This window comes from Lepeophtheirus salmonis, chromosome 6 (genome assembly GCF_016086655.4).
Source record: "Lepeophtheirus salmonis chromosome 6, UVic_Lsal_1.4, whole genome shotgun sequence".
NCBI classification, from domain to species: domain Eukaryota; kingdom Metazoa; phylum Arthropoda; class Copepoda; order Siphonostomatoida; family Caligidae; genus Lepeophtheirus; species Lepeophtheirus salmonis.
The window spans coordinates 18,856,013-18,877,562 of NC_052136.2; the positions used below are offsets into that span (position 1 = coordinate 18,856,013).

The 21,550-nt window shown below is 33.1% G+C and overlaps 1 pseudogene; it reads left to right on the forward strand.

The window, feature by feature from the left end:
• The first annotated feature begins 3,649 nt into the window (after positions 1-3,649).
• On the forward strand, positions 3,650-11,930 carry LOC139905640 (uncharacterized; annotated as a pseudogene).
• The last annotated feature ends 9,620 nt before the right edge of the window (positions 11,931-21,550 follow it).

Sequence of the window (21,550 nt, forward strand, 5' to 3'; positions counted from 1 at the left end):
ATAATGTCTCTATATCTTAAATTTGTGGGAGGACATTCCCACAAGAAATGATTGGTAGTCTCTAATAAACAGCAAAAAGGCATTCTCCACGTTTGTCCTTCTAAAATTTACTTCAAACTTCCAGAGTACAGCATGATTTAGGATATGTAAAACCTTTTTGTAGCCTTAGTCAGAAGCTTACAACTAAAAGTTCCGATAACTTTATGTATGTTTATCTTGTGATTTCTTCGATTCAGACATTAATTAAAGGGTTTAGTTTATGGGATTATGTACACTTTCTTAACAATTATACCAAAACCGTAGCTTACCTCAATCTGAATGGCACAATTGGTCTTTGGACTTTAATTATCTTGGGAAATGTACAATAATATGGCGTAATGCTATTTTGTTTAATAAAGATGGTTATATGACAGCGTCAGCAACAATACACATTTCATAGGCTCTAACTTCTTTTAGATATAAACATTCCCTCACTGGCATCTCCCATTCCAAAAGATAGTTCATACCCCTTGATAATCGCTTTTGATCCTTTGCAGAATCTCTCTAGTCTTGATAAAAAGTATTTAAGGCTTTAAATTTGGTGCAAATTTATCTGGAACACCCCGTATATTATACTTGGATGGACATACGTCATACAGATTTTTCCTTATTTTGTATCAGATGTTAAAAAAATATATGCATTATTTCTAGAAGCCAATTATATAGGGTATTTACATAATAATCTAAGTCAATTCTATTTAACTATGAGTAACAAATAAGTACATAATGAGATTTGCTAGCATTGGGGCTTTGACACAATATTGTATCAAAAGTCAATATTGGATCTATATCTTTGTTCCATCAATACAAAAGCAAGCTAGAATGAATTTTTTTAAAAATGGCATTTGTATTATCGGACAAATTATCAAGTTTAATCAACACATAATTACGATGAAATGTGTCGCAAATTCTACTGGAGTTACCAAAATTGATTGTCACAACATAAAATGACAGATTGTATTTGAAAGGGCCCACAGGGTGGGAGGGGTAGCAATATACGTATCTTAAATCAATTAAGGATTTTAAACTCGATACATTATGTCAAAAAAGATACAACATTGGATACAACACATATATATATGTAAGTTTTTTTCTAGTCCTCAAAACATATTTTTAGTCACTTTTTGGCTCCTTCCAATTAATGGCTCAGTGTAGGGAATTTATCTGTAAAAATTTTACAGGCTTGTCGATGAACGTTGACTGATGGCTCTGAGAATAATCTAGGATTTTTAAAGCTCTCAACAGAAATTTAAAATTTAACATCAACTTTGGACTTATTTTTATGGGACACCCACTACACTTGGCTACAGTGGTATTACCAATAAAGTTATGCAGATCCTGGAAGCTGACATGAAAATGAAGTAGATTCTACAAAATTTTATGGTAGATAGAAAGAACACTAGTTAGGCAGGACAATCTATATTGGTGGCTCCCGAATATGATTAAAAACCCTGCAACTGATTTAAAAAATTGTAATATTCCTCAAGCAAAGTTACATTTACATATGTAAAGATTGCAGTTTTGGTTCAGCACACACAGTTATTTACTATTAGTTTATTCGTCTTATTTATTTCTAAGTCAGAGCCCTTAAGCTTACAGCCGCCTACCTTGCCTCGTTAGAGTGTTGAGGCTCCCCCTTGAAAGTATACCTTGTGGTATTTACAAGTCTATGTATACACTTTATTGAGCTCTTTCATACTAGAACCATAGAAAATAACATAAATCATACTCAATTCAAGATTTTCTGTAATCAAGATAAACATCTAATCAGTATCTTCTATTTATCCTTTAATATTTCTGAATATTCAATTATATATCTGAATCTTTTTTATAGTATGAAAAAAAACTTACATAAATGACGTTCTAAGGTCTGTGACAGAGATGGGAGGACAGACTTTTCTACAACCTGAGATTGAAGGCAAAACAAGACCTCCTTTATAGTTTTTTGCTTCACAATATTATCCCATAAAGTCCAACTCGTTCACCTCTGATGGGTATTTTGGCCACCTTGTGTTGTCCCAAAAAGCTGTCCACTTCTGGATATATTGCTGGGTCTAGGTACTCCATCCTTTTGGAGAACCGCATTGTTGTTGGGGAAGCCGCCCTTGACCCATGGGACCATCTTGGAGCTCAACTTTGAAATTATGAGTCTTGGAGAAAAAGCAAATACACAATTCAATGTAGACACGGTGTTATCTCGCTACACAAAAATACTCTATGTATTTGTTATAAGCTGTCTATTCCCTCTTCTCATTTCATACATCGTGGTTTATATCTCATACGTATGAAAAATGGTCGTCTTTGGCATCGTAATAGGAGATTCATCCGTTTGGATTCAACAGAAGGGAATAAGCGGATTTCATTTCATATAAATTAGATTTATATTTTGTAATCATTCTCCTGGGGGAAAAGGGGATGTTATATATATGTATAGCTATAGGTTTGGTGACCTATGTATAAATGTTCCGTATGTATTTTGTGTATAATAATATATTAATATGAGAGTCATTCTGGATTCTCCGCGTGTAGAATAAAGTATATATATAAACTCCATATCCTCATATATCTCATATCCACGTATATCATATCTACTAAGTAATTGAATCAAACGATGAGAAAATAAACTATGTAATGAATGATTAAAAACAATTATAGCATAAATAGTTCTCAAAGTCACAACATAGAGTAGAAAATAGTTTTCCTAAATTATGACATTGAAAAAAATAGAGACCTTGATATTTATTTTTTGTTACAATTTGATACACCACAAATACTTCGGTGATCATATTAAAACAAAAGTTTGTTGGAGAATAGAGACCTCCTCTATTTATTTTCTCCAAGAGTTGATGTTTAGACTCTTCGAGACAAGATCCATTTTTTATAACTTTTCCACCTGGATAAGGCATAAATTTTGAGCAGAAAGCCTTGCTGATTATGAAGTGTTTGTTATTATCCTCTCACGTTATTCTGTAGATAAATATCTATAGTAGATAATGAGTTCAAGTCCAAAGACTTTAACATCTGGATTTGATGCTCTCTTAGAAGAGCCGACATGGAAAGAAGTGTCTGAGGTCTAACATCATACACCATTCGATTAAACTTTTCCACTTCAAGCCGCATTATTTCTGTTTTTTTATCTATTTCTGGATTGTTTTGTTTCTCAACATACTCGATTTTGGCATCACGAGCTTCTCCCATCCGAGTGAGTTCTGCTTCAATACCTACAGCTTCAACGTGGTGATCCTCCCCCTATTCAAATGATAGTAATACCCCCAGGACCTTATTGCGTTGTATCAAACCCTATTTTAACAAAGGATGGTGTTGTTGAGAAAGATTGCTTTGGCCAAACTAAGTTATCTCATGGAGATGAAGAAATTTGATTACGAAGAGATCCTTTTCTATTATATCTAGTAGAGAAATTGAAAGTTGAAGTAACACCTTTATCAATCGTACATTCATCAAGTGCACTTCTTTTAAAAGTTATCAGAAATTTTACTGATGAAAACAAAACTGAGCATCTTGCTAGAGATTTATACTTGTCCGGAGGTTCAGGAACTTATTTTCCTTACTTAGGACGTGCATGTAGAAAAAAAAGGAGGGATTCGAAAGAATGAAGGTACATCAATTAGATTTGACATTTTACTATGGAAATAAATAAAAAACTATTAATGAAAATTCAAAAAAGAAAGAAAATAGACCCAATAATACGTTTCCTACGATTTTTAAGCACTTACTGCCTTCTCATAAGCTCATGAGACATATTATTATTCATTACTAACAATGTTATGTATCTTAAGAATTGATGTGTTCCTGGGTTGAAGTGTATTCTATCACAATATCAGTACACCAACTCTCTAAAGACTATTAAGAATGATGCAACTCAATGTATGTACAAATATGAATGAAATGAGTTGACTTGAAAAACTCTGCAGCCTATTATGTATAAATAATCAATAGACTGATTATTCTATTTATCTAACAAATAATTGATAAACGAAACACACGCAACGTTACAAAATATGCGCAAATATAATAATCTTAACACAATTTCTCCTTGCAACGGATAACGTACGTGCATTAACCTAGTAGTAATATTCAAGTAATTTCTGTCCCTGAATAGCAGTAAAGGGTTAGCAACACTACTTCTGCCTTTTTTTTCTACGATGAGCGAGTCTCCTTGGGTTAATTCTTCATACAAATAAATTCATTGATGAGTAATTCATGATCAAAATTTTATCAGAACGAGCCCCATGCCTTAGAAATAGTTAGTTAAATTATAGCATTTTTACCTTATCGTTCCTAGTTTATTTTCTATGATTGTAAAGTGATTACTTATTAATGGATTCTTGAGAACTAAGCAGGGAACCGATAACTTATTATATTATAATTTATATGGCTTGATAATAGACCATGATAACCATTCAGATTATTTTCTATTTATACGAAATGGCAATATATCACCTCAACTTGAAAATTCCTTTCTTTCTTCCAACTCTACAAAAAATATAGTATTGACATCCATCCAGATTCCTCTACATAACGCCTTTCTTCTGGATCTTAGTCAAGGAAATACCACAGGGAATGTGGTGGACAATATCAATAGTAAGACTGACACAGATACCGAGTTCCAAGGAATGGAAATTCAAGAAACTAAATCCCTCTCCTCGAATAAAGAAACTGAAGTATTTGAGAAGATACTGGATGCACCACCTGAAATGGAGATGTACTAGGATGAATATCCAAAGATAGAGAAACCAAGTTTACACAAAGGATTTGCAGAAGTTCCAATATCCATTCAAAAATAGGATCCTACAATACAATTATATTGAAATTTTGTTAAATTTTAAAGATTTTCCTTCTTTTTCAGTTTGAACTTATGGAAATATGTACACCCTCGCTCTTATCCAAGCCGAAATTGCATGAGCCAGTAGACCTTATACGACAAAAAATACTTCATCTTTGTGAGGAAGTGGTGTTTAAGGATTCCGTCTTTTTCTTAGGGTACAAATATTGAAAGTCATATGTGTGGGTCCCTAATAAGGAATATTATTTTCTCTTTAGCTAGCTTTATACTGTCGACTGGAATGTAATTTTCGAGCAAGATCCTTATTACTTCTTTCTTTTGACAGTTTCCATGTTAATTTATAAAAAATCTATTATTATGACTACTTCCAAAAATGTATAATGACTCCAAGTGAATGGGTATCCATTGCTGATTTTGTTGCATCTTTTGAGAGGGAAAATAAATCCTCACTTCCCTCAATGCTCAGAAAAGCTATGATTAAGAAATTTTCTGATTTTGACGAATATCAACTAGCCAAATATCACAAAAAGGATGTTCAAGAGAGGTAATAATTTACTTGACTATTCATTAACAAATTGTTATGTAAAAAGTTGTTGTCTATTTAAAAAAAAAAGAAATCATCAATCAATGAAGACATAGTGCTATCAGATGACGACAACAATGATGATTTGAACCTTCCGTCATCTCGTAGTTTCAATATTAAAAGGCTCATAAGATTATTGCATATTCATCATCCTCAAGAGTTCGTAATGTTTCTTTTAGGAAAAAAGTATCCCGAGTCGGAAGACGAATTTAAGAAGCATAAATTAAGAGGGAAATTTCAACCGGAGAACGCTGGGAAAAGAATGCATTTACAAATTCCATTCACTTGCAAAACTCAAGTTTTTATGTATGTAAATTCAACTCATTTGATCAATTAATCATTGTAGATTAACAAATTTGTATTACTTTTCCTTATAATATGTAGACACGGCAACAATCCCCAAGTATGGTACGATCTGATTTTGAGCAAAAATACCTTATTTGGCTATGATTCGTAATTTAAGTAATATGGTCTTATCCGGCATTAATGAGCATCAGCTAAAGAATATCATTTACAGTGTTAATAATCTAAGTACTATAGGATCTTCCAAAGTATTTCCGCATCAGTATCTATGCGCTTATAATGCGATGAATTATATTGGAGGACTATTAGAACAAAAGTTTAGGATATTGAGGAGACGGAGAAAGGAAAAAAATGTTACTAAGGAAAATTGGACTCAATCAGATTTAGATTTTTCATCTGAATTGCAAAATGTTTTAGAGGAAACTGCTCAGCCATCAATTTTGAGAAATTTGTCACCTATTGAGGGACATTCTTTAATATTTTTAGGAAATTATAAAAGCAAAGATGATGCTTTGAAAAATTATGGATTCCTTGGATTCAATTATATCTGGTTTAGTGATTGCACAAGCCTGTAGGTCATATAAGCTGCTAAGCTGTGGCGAAATTGGAGTAGAAGAGCATTGAAAGAGAAAATTAAATAAAAATATTTTATTGATAATTATTTTCAGCATATGTGGGGAACTTGTGAAAGTATTGAAGGAGTTGGAAACTACTTGTACAGTATTAAGGACAAACAAAAATAGACAATTTGATTATAATTTTCCGAAAACCTCCGAAAAAAGATACACTTGATAAATTTATTAAGTTTATCGACTATTACCGTCGTATGTCAGTTTAGCATTATTGACGATTGATGCAAGTTTGCCATATCTGTTCCCATTAGAAAGTAATAGTTTAAATGTTTCCATCTCTGGATTTGGAAGCGCTGCATTGAAGACATTATCCAAATTAAACTCACGGAAATCCCAACTTGAAGAAGTTGAAAGCATTGATTCCAAGTATAAAATTTATACCAAAAAGCATCTCATTACTGCAATTGCTCGTCCAAAATCTCGAATAAAATGGACAAGAGTTAAAATTTTTGTGTCTTCAACTTTTTTGGGTATGTTTGGTGAAAGAAACTTATTAAACTATTGTGTATTACAAGAGCTTAGGCGTAGATTTCGGAACATTAATGTGGAAATAACACCTCTAGATTTAAGATGGGGCTTTCTTGAGGATCAAAGCTTAGAAACACGCATAGCAAGGTATTGATTAGAACGTGTTCGAGAGTCAGATATATTTATCTGCTTTCTTGGTGAGAGATATGGGTGGAAACGAAGATACTCACTACCAGTAGAATCTCACAATTTCGTGAGTCAATTAATTCAGAAGAGAATGGGGCTTTGAACCAACTTAAGGAAGACATAAGAAATTCAGGTTGTCCACTTTATGAAAATTATAGAGCTTCATCCTTAAGTAAGAGTAGCTCAAATTCTATTTTTTCTAACTTTGATGAGGATTTTGTGAGGACTGTTATTGACAGACTTTGGAAAGATATATTGGTCATCGCATCCAAAGAATTGCTCACTCGTATCGATTTCATGGGTGTCTTTATCTCAAAAGAGACTGAAGAGTTTATTGGAAGGACTAAGGAACTTGAAAAGATGACCGAAATCATTCTATCCCATAGAAATAAATTCAAATGTATTGAAGTTCAGGGTACAGGCAAAACAGCTTTTCGTTGTAAACTGGCAACTATTCTGCCCAATACGTCAGATGTAATCGTCATTCCATTTTTTCCTGATGGGGTCATGGATTCTTTTTGTATCATGGAGTATTTGGAGCATCAAATTCTGCAACTTCATTCCAAAATGAATATTGATGATTACACTCAAAGCTCTAAAGATGATAGCTACATATCCTTTATAAGAGTTGCAAAATTAATCAGTCAAATTCAAACAGGTGGAAAATTAGTTTGTATTATTGTTGACGAGCCACCGAAATATAAAGTCACTTAAATACCTTATTCTAATTTCCCTCCTGGAGTTCGAACTATTGTTTCGTCTAATAAATCAAGTCAAGGCGCAAGAAATACCCTTTGGATACATTAGCTTCATGTTTTATTATGATGTGTTTGATGTGCTTTCGTTGTTCTTGTTATTAATATTGTTAAATGTTTTTTTAATTACATAAAGAATGTATCTTAATAAAGGCCGAGAAAAAATTTAACATTATTTGTTGGTTTGGGGTTATTAGAAATAAGGCTTTGATATTTTTCATGATTATTCTAATTTAAAATTTAAGGGTTAAGAAGTTGTGGGTTTTTTATCACAGCTAATCTATTTATATGTTGAACTAATTATACTAAATTTATGGTTACACGTAAAGAAGGAGTTCAAAAACGACGGCTTTGATGTAATGAATAAATAAAACATTTCTTAACTTAAAGAACATAAATTAATTTGTTTAATGTGTCCCCTCAACATAATAGCAAGTTAAAATAGTGTTTCTCAAAAAAAGAGTATGGATCACATAGACATTTCACCCAGAATTATCGTCAAATTCTATCAATAAATTATTATTCTGTGGCGCCTCAAATTGCACTTCAAGTACCCTCAATTAATTAACACCATAAAAGAATTAAAAAGTGGCATATTTTATTTTAAAATCATGTAAGGATCAAATTAAGGTTCATAAATCATGTAAGGATCAAATTAAGGTACATAAATCAAGTAAAGGTTGTAAACTATAGCTAAAATATTTGGCTATCTCCACTTAAAACAGAAATGTGAATTAAATAAAATATTGAACTGTATAATTAATGTAGAATAAATATGGAACTTTCTCTATTTTTATTGATTCCTGTTCTAGATTGTTTTATATTAATTCCCCGTATATTTATCAGTAATGAAGTTTAATCAAAACTAATTCATCAGACTTAAAAAGTTTATTTTGTTGTCAAAATCTTTTACTTTACTTTTATGTGGATTTCTTTTTTTCATTCTATTGTTCCTTCAATTGGTCAGATGGAGTTCAACTGATTAAGTACTGCTAATTTTACATAGGGATTGTCTTTTAAGTCAACATACAAAAGCTATATTTCCTTATCTAGGAACGACCAACACTCAAATCTGCGCAAATGGAACTCAAAGAAATAATTTCTTCTGAGTGATTTGTCAATCGAGCTACGTAGTAAAAAGAAATCCTTTATTTTTAGTGGGGGTTTTTTTCCTTTCATGTTTATCACTTTGCCCATCAAAACAGTGCTTATTTGATCGTCGGACTCTGCTTTGCCCCTTATTTTAACCTCATATTAACCATGATTAAAGAACATATACCTGGGAATCTTCAGGATTTATATAATAATACTCTTGAAAGAGATAATGAAGATAGTCATATCCTTGAGCCAATTCTTAATATTTTATATGAATGTGAAGGTCCATCCTTCAATCAACTTATGAGAGCCACACATAATATTTTAGGAAAGACTGTTTCTTCTATATCACCCCTTAGATCTCTTAATAGACTAGAAATTTTTATGGAGCTCTCACTTAAAAAAGGTTTTTCCCTCAAAGTTTCTTTTAAAAACTATCTTAATGAAGATAAATATCGAATTTTATTGTTCAAGTACTATATGATGGAGTTTGCAGAGAATATCAAGAATTCTGATTGTATTCATCAATATTTATTGAATTATCTTCTTCAATTATGTATTTCCATGGGTAATCATTTATTTTTGAGGGATTTGTTTTTTATTTATTATTGGGCGAAAAATGGAATTGAATCTATGGAGTATTTTTATCATTTTTATCAAATTTGAAATGACTGGTAAATTTTCTCACTCACTACCCATATCCTGTGGTACTCCAGTCAATGAATCCTCAATTTTAGTGGGAACATGGGGAGGCGAATTGTTGCGCATAAATATTATTGATAATGAGGTATCCCAAAAAGGGATTTGTTGTAAAAGTGACATATGTGATATTGCTGTCAATTGAATGTAAATAATGAGATACTTGTCAGTTGCTCTGATACTTAGGGCTACGTTTATATTGCTGATATGAATTTAATGCTGAAAAAGTGCTGGAAACTTGGTTCACCCTCATTAACTCTTGCAGGAAATAAATGATCATTTTTGTCAGAATCTGAAATGTTAATTGGATGCTCAGATGGTTGTATTCGATGCCTTGAATTTAAATCATTTAATTCAAATTTCTATGACCATTTTAATGATGTTGTCAATCATCGATACCACAAAATTTCAGGGCAATATAAATGCCAACTTTTGAAAATGATGTATTGGTTTGTATGGATTCATATGAAGGCCAAATAGTTTTGGGATATAATTCAGGTTGGATTCGTTTTATAAATAAAGCCCAGGTATCTTTTTCCATAAAATTGATCAACAAAGAAGGAGAACGTTGTCAGGCTCTCATGTTTCAAGTATTTCATGTATTCATATTAATTACAAATAAAACAGGCTATTAAGCTTAAGATTTAATGAGGAACTTAGAGAAATATATGATTTGAGGGAAATCACCCATGTCACATCTGACTTTGAATATTTGAATTTCATGGTTCCAATATCAAGAACCAAAGGAATACTCATCTATCCGAGAGAAGATAACAAGTTTGAGATATGGCAAATACCTCTAGAGACAATTAATAAAATAAGAAAGCGGCGAAGAATAGACTCAGACATAAAAACTTACACCCCAATATTGACTTCTGAAAAGTATTTTGATCGAAACAATGACTTCAGGTCACCTGTAAAATTTATTGATTATAATAATGGATATATTTTTGCGGGTGGCAGAATTCTATTGGCATTATGTAAATATTCTTTGGATACTAATTTATCGGGAAAAATATTTCAAGATTACAGCAGTAATACCATAGTTGACTTGGTTTTGAAATCATTGCCAAACAAAGGTGATACATTCAGATGTTATGGAAGCTAGGATGAAAAAGGTCTTGTAACTTTTGACCTTCGGTTAAATAGCAAAGGAGTTTAAAAAAATGATAAAATTTAGTTATTGACTACAAGCTAGATGGTGCTGACCAAGAGAACTTGATTTTTTATAAAAAAGGAGACTTTCACAAGTATTTATCAAAGGTAGAGTTTTTTCAGATCATGCTGGATTCAAATTTGAATATTCAATATCCCCGTAACTCAAGAATTGTAAGAAATAATTCTCATGACGAGGAATACTTTATTCCTTCAAACGAAATCATCGAACATATGGTTGTTAAATCCCATGACATGCCATATAAAACCTGATATATTGTCTTATGGATTTAAACCTATAAATTATCTTGACGAAAGCTTAAACTTTTGCACACCAAATTCAAGATTACAGTTAATCCTAAAAAAAGAAACGAAAATCGAAGAAAAAAATCAAATCTCGTCCATATTTATTATTCCAGGAGGGGATGATCGAAATTGGATCATTTATCGGCTCCTCACGTTTATTTATATGTAATCTCCGATAATGAAGAAAAATCAATTTGATATTTAAAACAAAAATGGAATTTCGAGATTAATTCCGTGTGGAGAGACAATGATGATTCAATTATCCTATCTTGTTTCAGCAAAGTAGAACTATTTTCTGTAATTTGTATTCAAATGGATCACAAGAAAATAAAAGAATTTGGTTTAACAATTCTAAATTGCTATCAGCCAATCCCTTTTCTGAAGACATCGATGAACCTGAAGACGAAAATACATAAGATAAGGACGAAAATATGTCAAATTCAACCAGCAATGAGGATAATTAGAAAAGTTCCTCCTCCTCAAGTGATAATAGTTCCTCTTCGTCAAGTATGTATGCACAAAATAGTTTAATTGGGATTGATTGGAACTCAGGGTACAAACATGGCATTGTAACTCTTGCATTTGAAGATGGAAGCAACCCGAAAGTGGATATAAACGAAAATAATCAGCTCGATTCATATCCATATCTTCGAGTAATTGATTCTCTCGAATATTTCTTCCATTTAAACAAGAGTAATTTCAAGGTTAATTTACGCATTGTTACATCTCATGTTCAAATGAGTGAATCTGTTGATATTTTTGGCTCATTTGACAGGCATCTCTTAATACAATCTGGAAGTATTATTGATGAGCATTTCAGCCATAAAGATACTGTTACTTCAGTGATTAAAATTGATGAGTTCACATTTGCTTCTATTTCCCTGGATAAATATCGCATACTTTGAGATTGGCGTGTATTGCGTCTGATATCGGATTTCGAATTTGTTTTGGGATTAGGAAAAAAAAAAAAACACTCACAAATTGTTTATTCAAAAAATTAGATGTATCTCAGAATTGAGTGTACTCAGTAGTTTTGCGTTAGTCATATTTAGGACTGCTACCCAGTTTATTCCTGTCTAGTCTTACTTTTTAGTTCTAAAAAAAAGAGAAAACTAAATCCCTTGTACCATCATTGAGGTGTCACTTCCTTATGAATTAATATTATTAAGTTGTATTTAATGACAGGTCCTTGGGCCCGATCCTAGATTGGACTGGACTGAAGAAGTTAGACCAACACACCACTAGCCGATGATAATGCAGCAATAATAGAGGATTATCACACAAAAGTTTCGAAAAAACTTGTTCGAAACTAAAGAACACCAATTTCCAAGTGTGTCATCTATCACTTTTACTAAAATTATACATGTAATCTAATAGATTTTTATTTTGCGTCCTTGTCTTATAGCTTTTTCATAATGTTAAAAAATCAACAATCTCGACCACAACTTTCTTGTTGCATTAAATGAATTAAAAGTCCGGCATATTTGTGTTAATTTAACCTCGTCGAGAGACTTCCCCGATTTTCTTGGTGAAGGGTAGACACCTCTGAAACGTGCCGCAGAGATAAGAATCTGGAGCTTACATATCACTTACGAGGCTACTCGCTCGAGATTGGTAGCTCCCCAAAACCATATAAGAGTTTGTGGTTCGATGAATTCCTACCCAATTTGGGCTCCACACTCTGGCTAATTTCTTGCATTATATACTTCATAGAGCTGGAGTCCCTGAAATTATGAGATATTGGTTTGTTATCACATTCCTTGCAGATTACCCGGTCCTCCTTGAAGAGCCCTTCCGGGAAAAAGATACGAGACGAGATACAATATTTCAAATACATCTGTTTTGGAGTGAGGATACGCTTGATGAAATCCTTACGTACAAGTCGGAAAAGGACACTTGAACGTGATCGACGAATTTCCATTCGTGCACTCCAAGCAGTTGGGCGTCTCCAGGACAACCCTATACGAGGTCAGCACATTCAAAATGTTGTAGAAGAAGAAGAGCTCTGTCAAAGAGGTAGCACTGAACCTGAAGGAGTAAAAGAAAACAAGCCAGGCTAATCTTCTCAATTCCATAGCGGCTCATGCTAAAAATCTGTGAGTTAAACTCCAGACTGTTGTAAGAGCTACAAAAAGGTGATAGAAAGTTTTTGTTAAGGTGGAGAGGTTACTTTTGACACCAGCAATGATAGAAAATCCCTCTTCCGTTGCAAGACTGTTTTGAGTTCTTTTGAACTCATTTTTGGCAACCCTACACCACTGATGCCAACACCCTCGGCTATACCTTTTGAGTACATGTCAAGAAAAAGGCATGTCGTGTCCATTATCCAAAAACTGGGACCCAAATAGCCATTATCAGCCTGCAATGGTACACAATGACAGAATATTACATGTGAAGTAGATGCCAGCCCTTCCACAGTCTGTAAACCAACATAGCCGGTAAGGCGGCTACATGAATGATTAATATAAGAATATATTGTACATTTGTTTTCATACATAAAGACTTTATTGATAGAGGGAGGCATAAAGAAAATAAAAATATTGGTCAACTGACTAGAGGAGAGGAACATGTTCACTATTGATTGTATTATGCGAGCGGTGCCATCCTTTGCACGAGTTGTTTGTTTTGGAACCACCTTCCATACTTCCATCATATCCAATGATCTATATCTGGTTTGTTTTTTAGCAGGCCCGTTAAATTGTATTCGTTAGTATAACGAAGGAATTTTATTTTTCTTAGCAATTATCATTATTATTTCATTCCTGAATAGCGAACATGTTTTCTTAAAAAGATTCAATGATATTCCAAACTTGTTGGAACGTTCCTGTGTGCTCATAAAAGACAGAGTGTAAACCTGAGGATTATGTAGAAGAATTATAATTATAAGTCCTTGTTGGACTCAGAGTAGAATTAGAGATCGACATTGGAGTAATTCCACCAAATGCCTTTGTTTATATCCTTTTTTCTTTGTTCTCTTGTCACAGCTGATGGTAGTTGATCTAATGAAACGTCATGAGCATTATTATTTCTCTCCTCCAAAATGTTCTTCGAATTGTTAGGATCAGCATGTTAATCTTCGGTTTCTTTTTTTTTTAACATATCCATTTCTTACTGGATTTTCACCTTTGATGCCTAAAGGCATGACTGTAGTGCTTGGTCCGTGTTGTAATTTTGGGTGTCGGCCTTCCAATCGAAGTATCTTCAAGATAGTCTAGAACTGACAACGATTTGTCTTGTTAATCATTGTAATTGATGAGATATTCAAAGTATTGTTCTACAAACATTGGGGGAGCCAGAGATGTAAGCATTGGCATTTTTAAAGCAAACTTAGGATCATTTTCGTAAACAGATTGAATACCATTAGACTTTATTTTATCATTACTTTATTTTTTCCTAAACGTTGACGAAAGAATTGATTGCTCCACGTTCAAAATCAGTCATAATTTAAAGACTCGGCTCCTACACCTTCATTTTGTTGAGAAGTCCTGTGTGAATTATGTCAGATTTTGCGGCCATTAAAATATCACTAAAGGTATCACGTCTCCGTACACCAAACCATGGATGGTATAAATATGGTGAAATAACAAGGGCAAAACTTTAAGCGTTCCATCTGCGTACCAAGTCGAAGACTAAGTCAAAAGTTGGAGACTGTTAAGCGTCGAAAAAATTATTATTCTTGCAGGATCATTTTTATCGTCGTAGAGTAAAAATTGTGCAACTGAATACGCTAAAGCAATGCTTTTCCAACTTTTTCCTAACGACCCAGTGGAGGAAAAAAACTTCACCCTGCGTACCTAAACAATAATATCTTCGATTAGTCTTCATAAAATCACAATAAAGCCTAGGCAATTGATACATGCTAGCTTTAACGCTTAAACAGCTTCCCTTTAAGTAGTAATTTAAATGACACATTGACGTTACTTGTACAACATTTTTAAATTAAATAACATTTTAAAAAAAAGACAACCATATATGTTTTACTTACCTAATATGACGGGTGGGCCTGCCTGCTGTTTATGATCTCACTCCAATAAGGATCACGGGATGAAAGTGCTACACGTATGTTAGGTGTCCTGTTGAGTCGGTTTCTTTCTTTTGTATTTGTAGCGTGATTTCAGTGTGCTATCACATGCGAGTTGCAGCAACTTGTTTTATTGCACAGGCATCAAGTTCAGCTCTGTTATTGATTCAGTATTTTCGAAAGAAAACGCTTTGCTTCACATTTTCAAACCCCTTTCCAGGAAAGTGGCGACTGAAACTGTCCGACAGAGTAGTGAGATCAAACTTTATGACACGTTTAATGTCATTCACTTTTTCTTCGCTGATTCTGTTCTCCTCAGTGTGTTGTAACAGTGATGGCAATATGTAATAGCTGGGACGATTACTTTTTAGTCGTACTTGCCACAGTATTGACGACTGGCAATTTTATGCTTGTTAATGTTTTAATAACTTTATATAGTAGACTAATTACAATTGATGTATTAAAGTAAAAAGTACAGAAGGAATATATGTATAATCAACTTACTAATGATACATAACAATGATTTGATGAAAAAAAATGATTTGAAAGAATTATAAATATAAATACTGGATTCGAGTACTTTAACTCAACAAAACACCTAACTTAATATATCAATGATTTAAAAGGTTTTCCGTGATGTATCTGCAATCTATCTAAAAATATCAAAAACTAAAGACCAAATGAGATATCTTAGTAATGATAATAAAATTTATTCTATACCTACAAATCCCCAGTTTTGGTCTTTAGTTTAGTTGGACGCCATTTTCTCTATTTACAGGAACTTAGTGAGACGGCTGGAAAGATTGAGGTGCCAGATTATATTGTCCGACACATGTTTATAAATTATCGCCCATCAGAAATATTTCTGTTACAAGCATCCTGCCGAGAAGATTTTCTCTCACAATACTTTGACCATTTTGAACCACATTTATCAGTGGAAGCGTCTCCCCGTCTCGAGCTGACGAAGAAGGGTGTTGTCTTCTCGTGGTCTGAAAAAAGACAGGTGAGTTTCCAAAATATAAAGTCTGCTAAATCTAACTCACCTGTTCTCACTCATTATGCCCCGTCTCTGCCGTTGGTGTTGTCAAACAATGCCTCGCCTGTTTGACTTGGGACTATTTTAGAACAGTTGGAAAATGGTATGGAGTGCCCTGTGGTGTTTGCTTCAAGAAAGCTATCAAAGAGCAAAGCTAATTACTCACAAATTGACAAAGAAGCAACGGGAGTTATCAATGGGTTGAAGAAGTTTGAAAGATATAGAAGTTTGAGAGTGGGTTGTCTATTCAAGAATAAGACAGACCACAAACCACTTCAATATATTCTCAACCCATGTAAAGACTTGCCAAGTGTTGTCTTGGCCCGTCTCGCTAGTTTTTCAATGTTGTTACAGCGTTTTATTATATATCGAGCATGTGAAAGGCATCGATTATTCCAATGCAGATGCTTTTTCCCGGGTACCAGTCGACGATCCTCTGTATCTGGATGACCTTGCCATCCTCTAGACCTACTCCAAAAGAAAAAACAGTTTATCCCTCAAGAATGGATTGTTATTCTGGGGTGACGCCTCATCGTCCCTCTTTATTGGGTACTACTACTTGAATTCACATATTATTGAATACTTGGGTTATTACAACAGATAAAAACGCAATAAGGTCACAATACGCAAGATAATTCTGTAGATAATTATAGAATCACATTGAGAATAAAGAAATAGAATTAAGCATTGTATAATTGGGCCTTGAACTTTCGAATGACACATACCTGGTGCTCTTAGAAGAGAGCTGGAAACTTAAACAACGATAAACACCTAGCCTCAATACCACTTGTTCAATTCATCTGGAGCATTTTATCATTGATTGCATCGCTTCATGGTCATGAAGGCCAATACCTTAGCGCATTTCTAGATGCTTTGAGCTATGATTGGTGGAATCATTTTGTTGTTGATAATTAAAAAGCCGAAGTCGAATGTTTTCCATGTTTAATGGATTCAATAAGGAAGGTAGATAATTTAAACTTGCAGAAAAATGGCCCTCTGTTCTGTTGAGAATGGACCATCCTCACCTGCTAGGGGGGGTTTCTGTTTTGTAGTTTTTTGTCCTATTCCGGACAGGGACTTATCTTGGTCTTTTAGTTCATTTTTTGGTTCCCTAAACAAGGATCCCTTATGGGCCATTTTCCCCATAATTATTTGCTCTCTGCCTCCCTTTGTACATTCGCTTTTCATACAAACATTTACATTCATATATGAAAATCTAAAAAGTTGAGACTTAAATATGTAAAAAAAAAAAAAAACAATGTACATTAAAGTAAAATATATCAAAGGGATAATCAAAATGAATTTTTAGAATAGTTTAATATTGAAAATAATAGTTTAAAACGGCATTGGCTCAGACTTGTCCATCATGTTATTAAGCGTCAGATGGCCATCCGATTAAACCCCTTGGAGAATTATTGAAAACATATGATGTCTCCATTGTTTAAAATTATAAGAACTTGTCCATATTGCAATTCCATTAACCAATTGCAACCCAGTATTAAATACTACTTATCTAGTTGAAGAAAAATAAAACATGTGAGTTGGTACGCTCTTATGACTCTTATTGGTGCACTCTTAATAAAACCCAAGCTTGGGAATACATAAATTCACTTTAAAAACAGCACATATAGAAATAAAATAGAAAAAAAAGGAAGGAATATTTTGTAACTTTAATATAACTTAATTTGAAATATATGTTAATTGTTCAACTAAGTCCCTTCTTTACCCACTTGTAAATTGGAAGAAAAGGAAGGGGAACTAAATCTACGTAATTCAGTTATTCTAAAACCCTTGTCTCTGCATCATATTACGATCCACTCTGTATAGAGCATGCGAGGTTGTTAGGATTTTTAGTTGGAGCCATTTAATGAACTTTGTAGAGATGCCTTATTGATACAAATTGATCCCTTTATTATTTAAATGACTCATCCTTACAAGCTTTTCAGGATGTAAAAAAATGAAAAAAACGTTTTATGCACTTATTTTGAGTCCTTTAATATTTATTTTACTTCCAGTTATGCATCACTGAAGTTTGCTAAATATAGTGTCATTCACGCACACCCTGACTAATAATATTGATTTTCGTTCGCAAACAATGTTAACTAAATAACGATTATTAGTCAATATTTCATCACCAGCAATGACACTATTACTTTATAACGTTTCCAAATATACAGGAGCATCTACTAGGTATGGCTGATAAATCATTATTTGTTAATCAATATCCTTTTTAAAACGAGGCTAGTACACTTAAACTCAGGATAAACTCTTTTAAATAATTCCACAATCTTAATTGAACGACTCAACCCTACTATGATACATGATATACAATCCAAAAATACATTTTGCAAAAATAATGAGTTTTTCTATATCTAATTTATGAAATTTTCTTTTTTCTTTCTTTGCATCTACTCGGAATTAATATTTTTTCAGATTTTAAATGTAAAAAAGACAGAGACACAAACAAAAATAAACATTGAAATTGATTATTCCCTATGTAACAATATATTACAAATATTTTTAAATATTCGTGTACAGCTTTACAATGTTTAAAATCCCTCCACTGTCTTTCTCTTTCCTTCACCTTGGAGCGTACAAAATATGCTGTGCTTTTGTAAGGACATCATTAACTTTTGGACTCTCTGTCCCACTGAATGTCTGGAGCTTGCACCCAAAAGAGTTATCTTAAACCAAAATAATGTCTCTATATCTTAAATTTGTGGGAGGACATTCCCACAAGAAATGATTGGTAGTCTCTAATAAACAGCAAAAAGGCATTCTCCACGTTTGTCCTTCTAAAATTTACTTCAAACTTCCAGAGTACAGCATGATTTAGGATATGTAAAACCTTTTTTGTAGCCTTAGTCAGAAGCTTACAACTAAAAGTTCCGATAACTTTATGTATGTTTATCTTGTGATTTCTTCGATTCAGACATTAATTAAAGGGTTTAGTTTATGGGATTATGTACACTTTCTTAACAATTATACCGAAACCGTAGCTTACCTCAATCTGAATGGCACAATTGGTCTTTGGACTTTAATTATCTTGGGAAATGTACAATAATATGGCGTAATGCTATTTTGTTTAATAAAGATGGTTATATGACAGCGTCAGCAACAATACACATTTCATAGGCTCTAACTTCTTTTAGATATAAACATTCCCTCACTGGCATCTCCCATTCCAAAAGATAGTTCATACCCCTTGATAATCGCTTTTGATCCTTTGCAGAATCTCTCTAGTCTTGATAAAAAGTATTTAAGGCTTTAAATTTGGTGCAAATTTATATGGAACACCCCGTATATTATACTTGGATGGACATACGTCATACAGATTTTTCCTTATTTTGTATCAGATGTTAAAAAAATATATGCATTATTTCTAGAAGCCAATTATATAGGGTATTTACATAATAATCTAAGTCAATTCTATTTAACTATGAGTAACAAATAAGTACATAATGAGATTTGCTAGCATTGGGGCTTTGACACAATATTGTATCAAAAGTCAATATTGGATCTATATCTTTGTTCCATCAATACAAAAGCAAGCTAGAATGAATTTTTTTAAAAATGGCATTTGTATTATCGGACAAATTATCAAGTTTAATCAACACATAATTACGATGAAATGTGTCGCAAATTCTACTGGAGTTACCAAAATTGATTGTCACAACATAAAATGAGAAAATGACAGATTGTATTTGAAAGGGCCCACAGGGTGGGAGGGGTAGCAATATACGTATCTTAAATCAATTAAGGATTTTAAACTCGATACATTATGTCAAAAAAAAAAGATACAACATTGGATACAACACATATATATATGTAAGCCTTTTTCTAGTCCTTAAAACATATTTTTAGTCACTTTTTGGCTCCTTCCAATTAATGGCTCAGTGTAGGGAATTTATCTGTAAAAATTTTACAGGCTTGTCGATGAACGTTGACTGATGGCTCTGAGAATAATCTAGGATTTTTAAAGCTCTCAACAGAAATTTAAAATTTAACATCAACTTTGGACTTATTTTTATGGGACACCCACTACACTTGGCTACAGTGGTATTACCAATAAAGTTATGCAGATCCTGGAAGCTGACATGAAAATGAAGTAGATTCTACAAAATTTTATGGTAGATTGAAAGAACACTAGTTAGGCAGGACAATCTATATTGGTGGCTCCCGAATATGATTAAAAACCCTGCAACTGATTTAAAAAATTGTAATATTCCTCAAGCAAAGTTACATTTACATATGTAAAGATTGCAGTTTTGGTTCAGCACACACAGTTATTTACTATTAGTTTATTCGTCTTATTTATTTCTAAGTCAGAGCCCTTAAGCTTACAGCCGCCTACCTTGCCTCGTTAGAGTGTTGAGGCTCCCCTTGAAAGTATACCTTGTGGTATTTACAAGTCTATGTATACACTTTATTGAGCTCTTTCATACTAGAACCATAGAAAATAACATAAATCATACTCAATTCAAGATTTTCTGTAATCAAGATAAACATCTAATCAGTATCTTCTATTTATCCTTTAATATTTCTGAATATTCAATTATATATCTGAATCTTTTTTATAGTATGAAAAAAAACTTACATAAATGACGTTCTAAGGTCTGTGACAGAGATGGGAGGACAGACTTTTCTACAACCTGAGATTGAAGGCAAAACAAGACCTCCTTTATAGTTTTTTGCTTCACAATATTATCCCATAAAGTCCAACTTGTTCACCTCTGATGGGTATTTTGGCCACCTTGTGTTGTCCCAAAAAGCTGTCCACTTCTGGATATATTGCTGGGTCTAGGTACTCCATCCTTTTGGAGAACCGCATTGTTGTTGGGGAAGCCGCCCTTGACCCATGGGACCATCTTGGAGCTCAACTTTGAAATTCTGAGTCTTGGAGAAAAAGCAAATACACAATTCAATGTAGACACGGTGTTATCTCGCTACACAAAAATACTCTATGTATTTGTTATAAGCTGTCTATTCCCTCTTCTCATTTCATACATCGTGGTTATTTCATATTTTTTTATTTATGATACAAATTAATATATTATAACACTATTAATACAATTTTACAATCCGATTCCAACAGAACTGGAATATCAAGCAAGGCTAATAGAAATACAAGGTAAACCATCATGTAATTGTCCTTGCTAGGCAAGACACACAGATTTTGACAAAACACGCAACCACTCATAGTTTATGACGTCACTATGGATAGAATTTTCCATTTAATGAATTGTACCGACTGCCGGGCAAGAAAAACAGATTTTGACAACAAATGCAACCCCTCATACACTATGACGTCAATATTAAAAAGCGTGGTGGGAGTCAAACATCAGTCGCACAGACGTTATGGTATTACTTTGTATTTTTATTCATCTTGGGGAATATAAATTCTTGTTGATAATATCTATTTATATTGATTGGTGCTTGAAGCGACATCTACATAAATTACGACATCA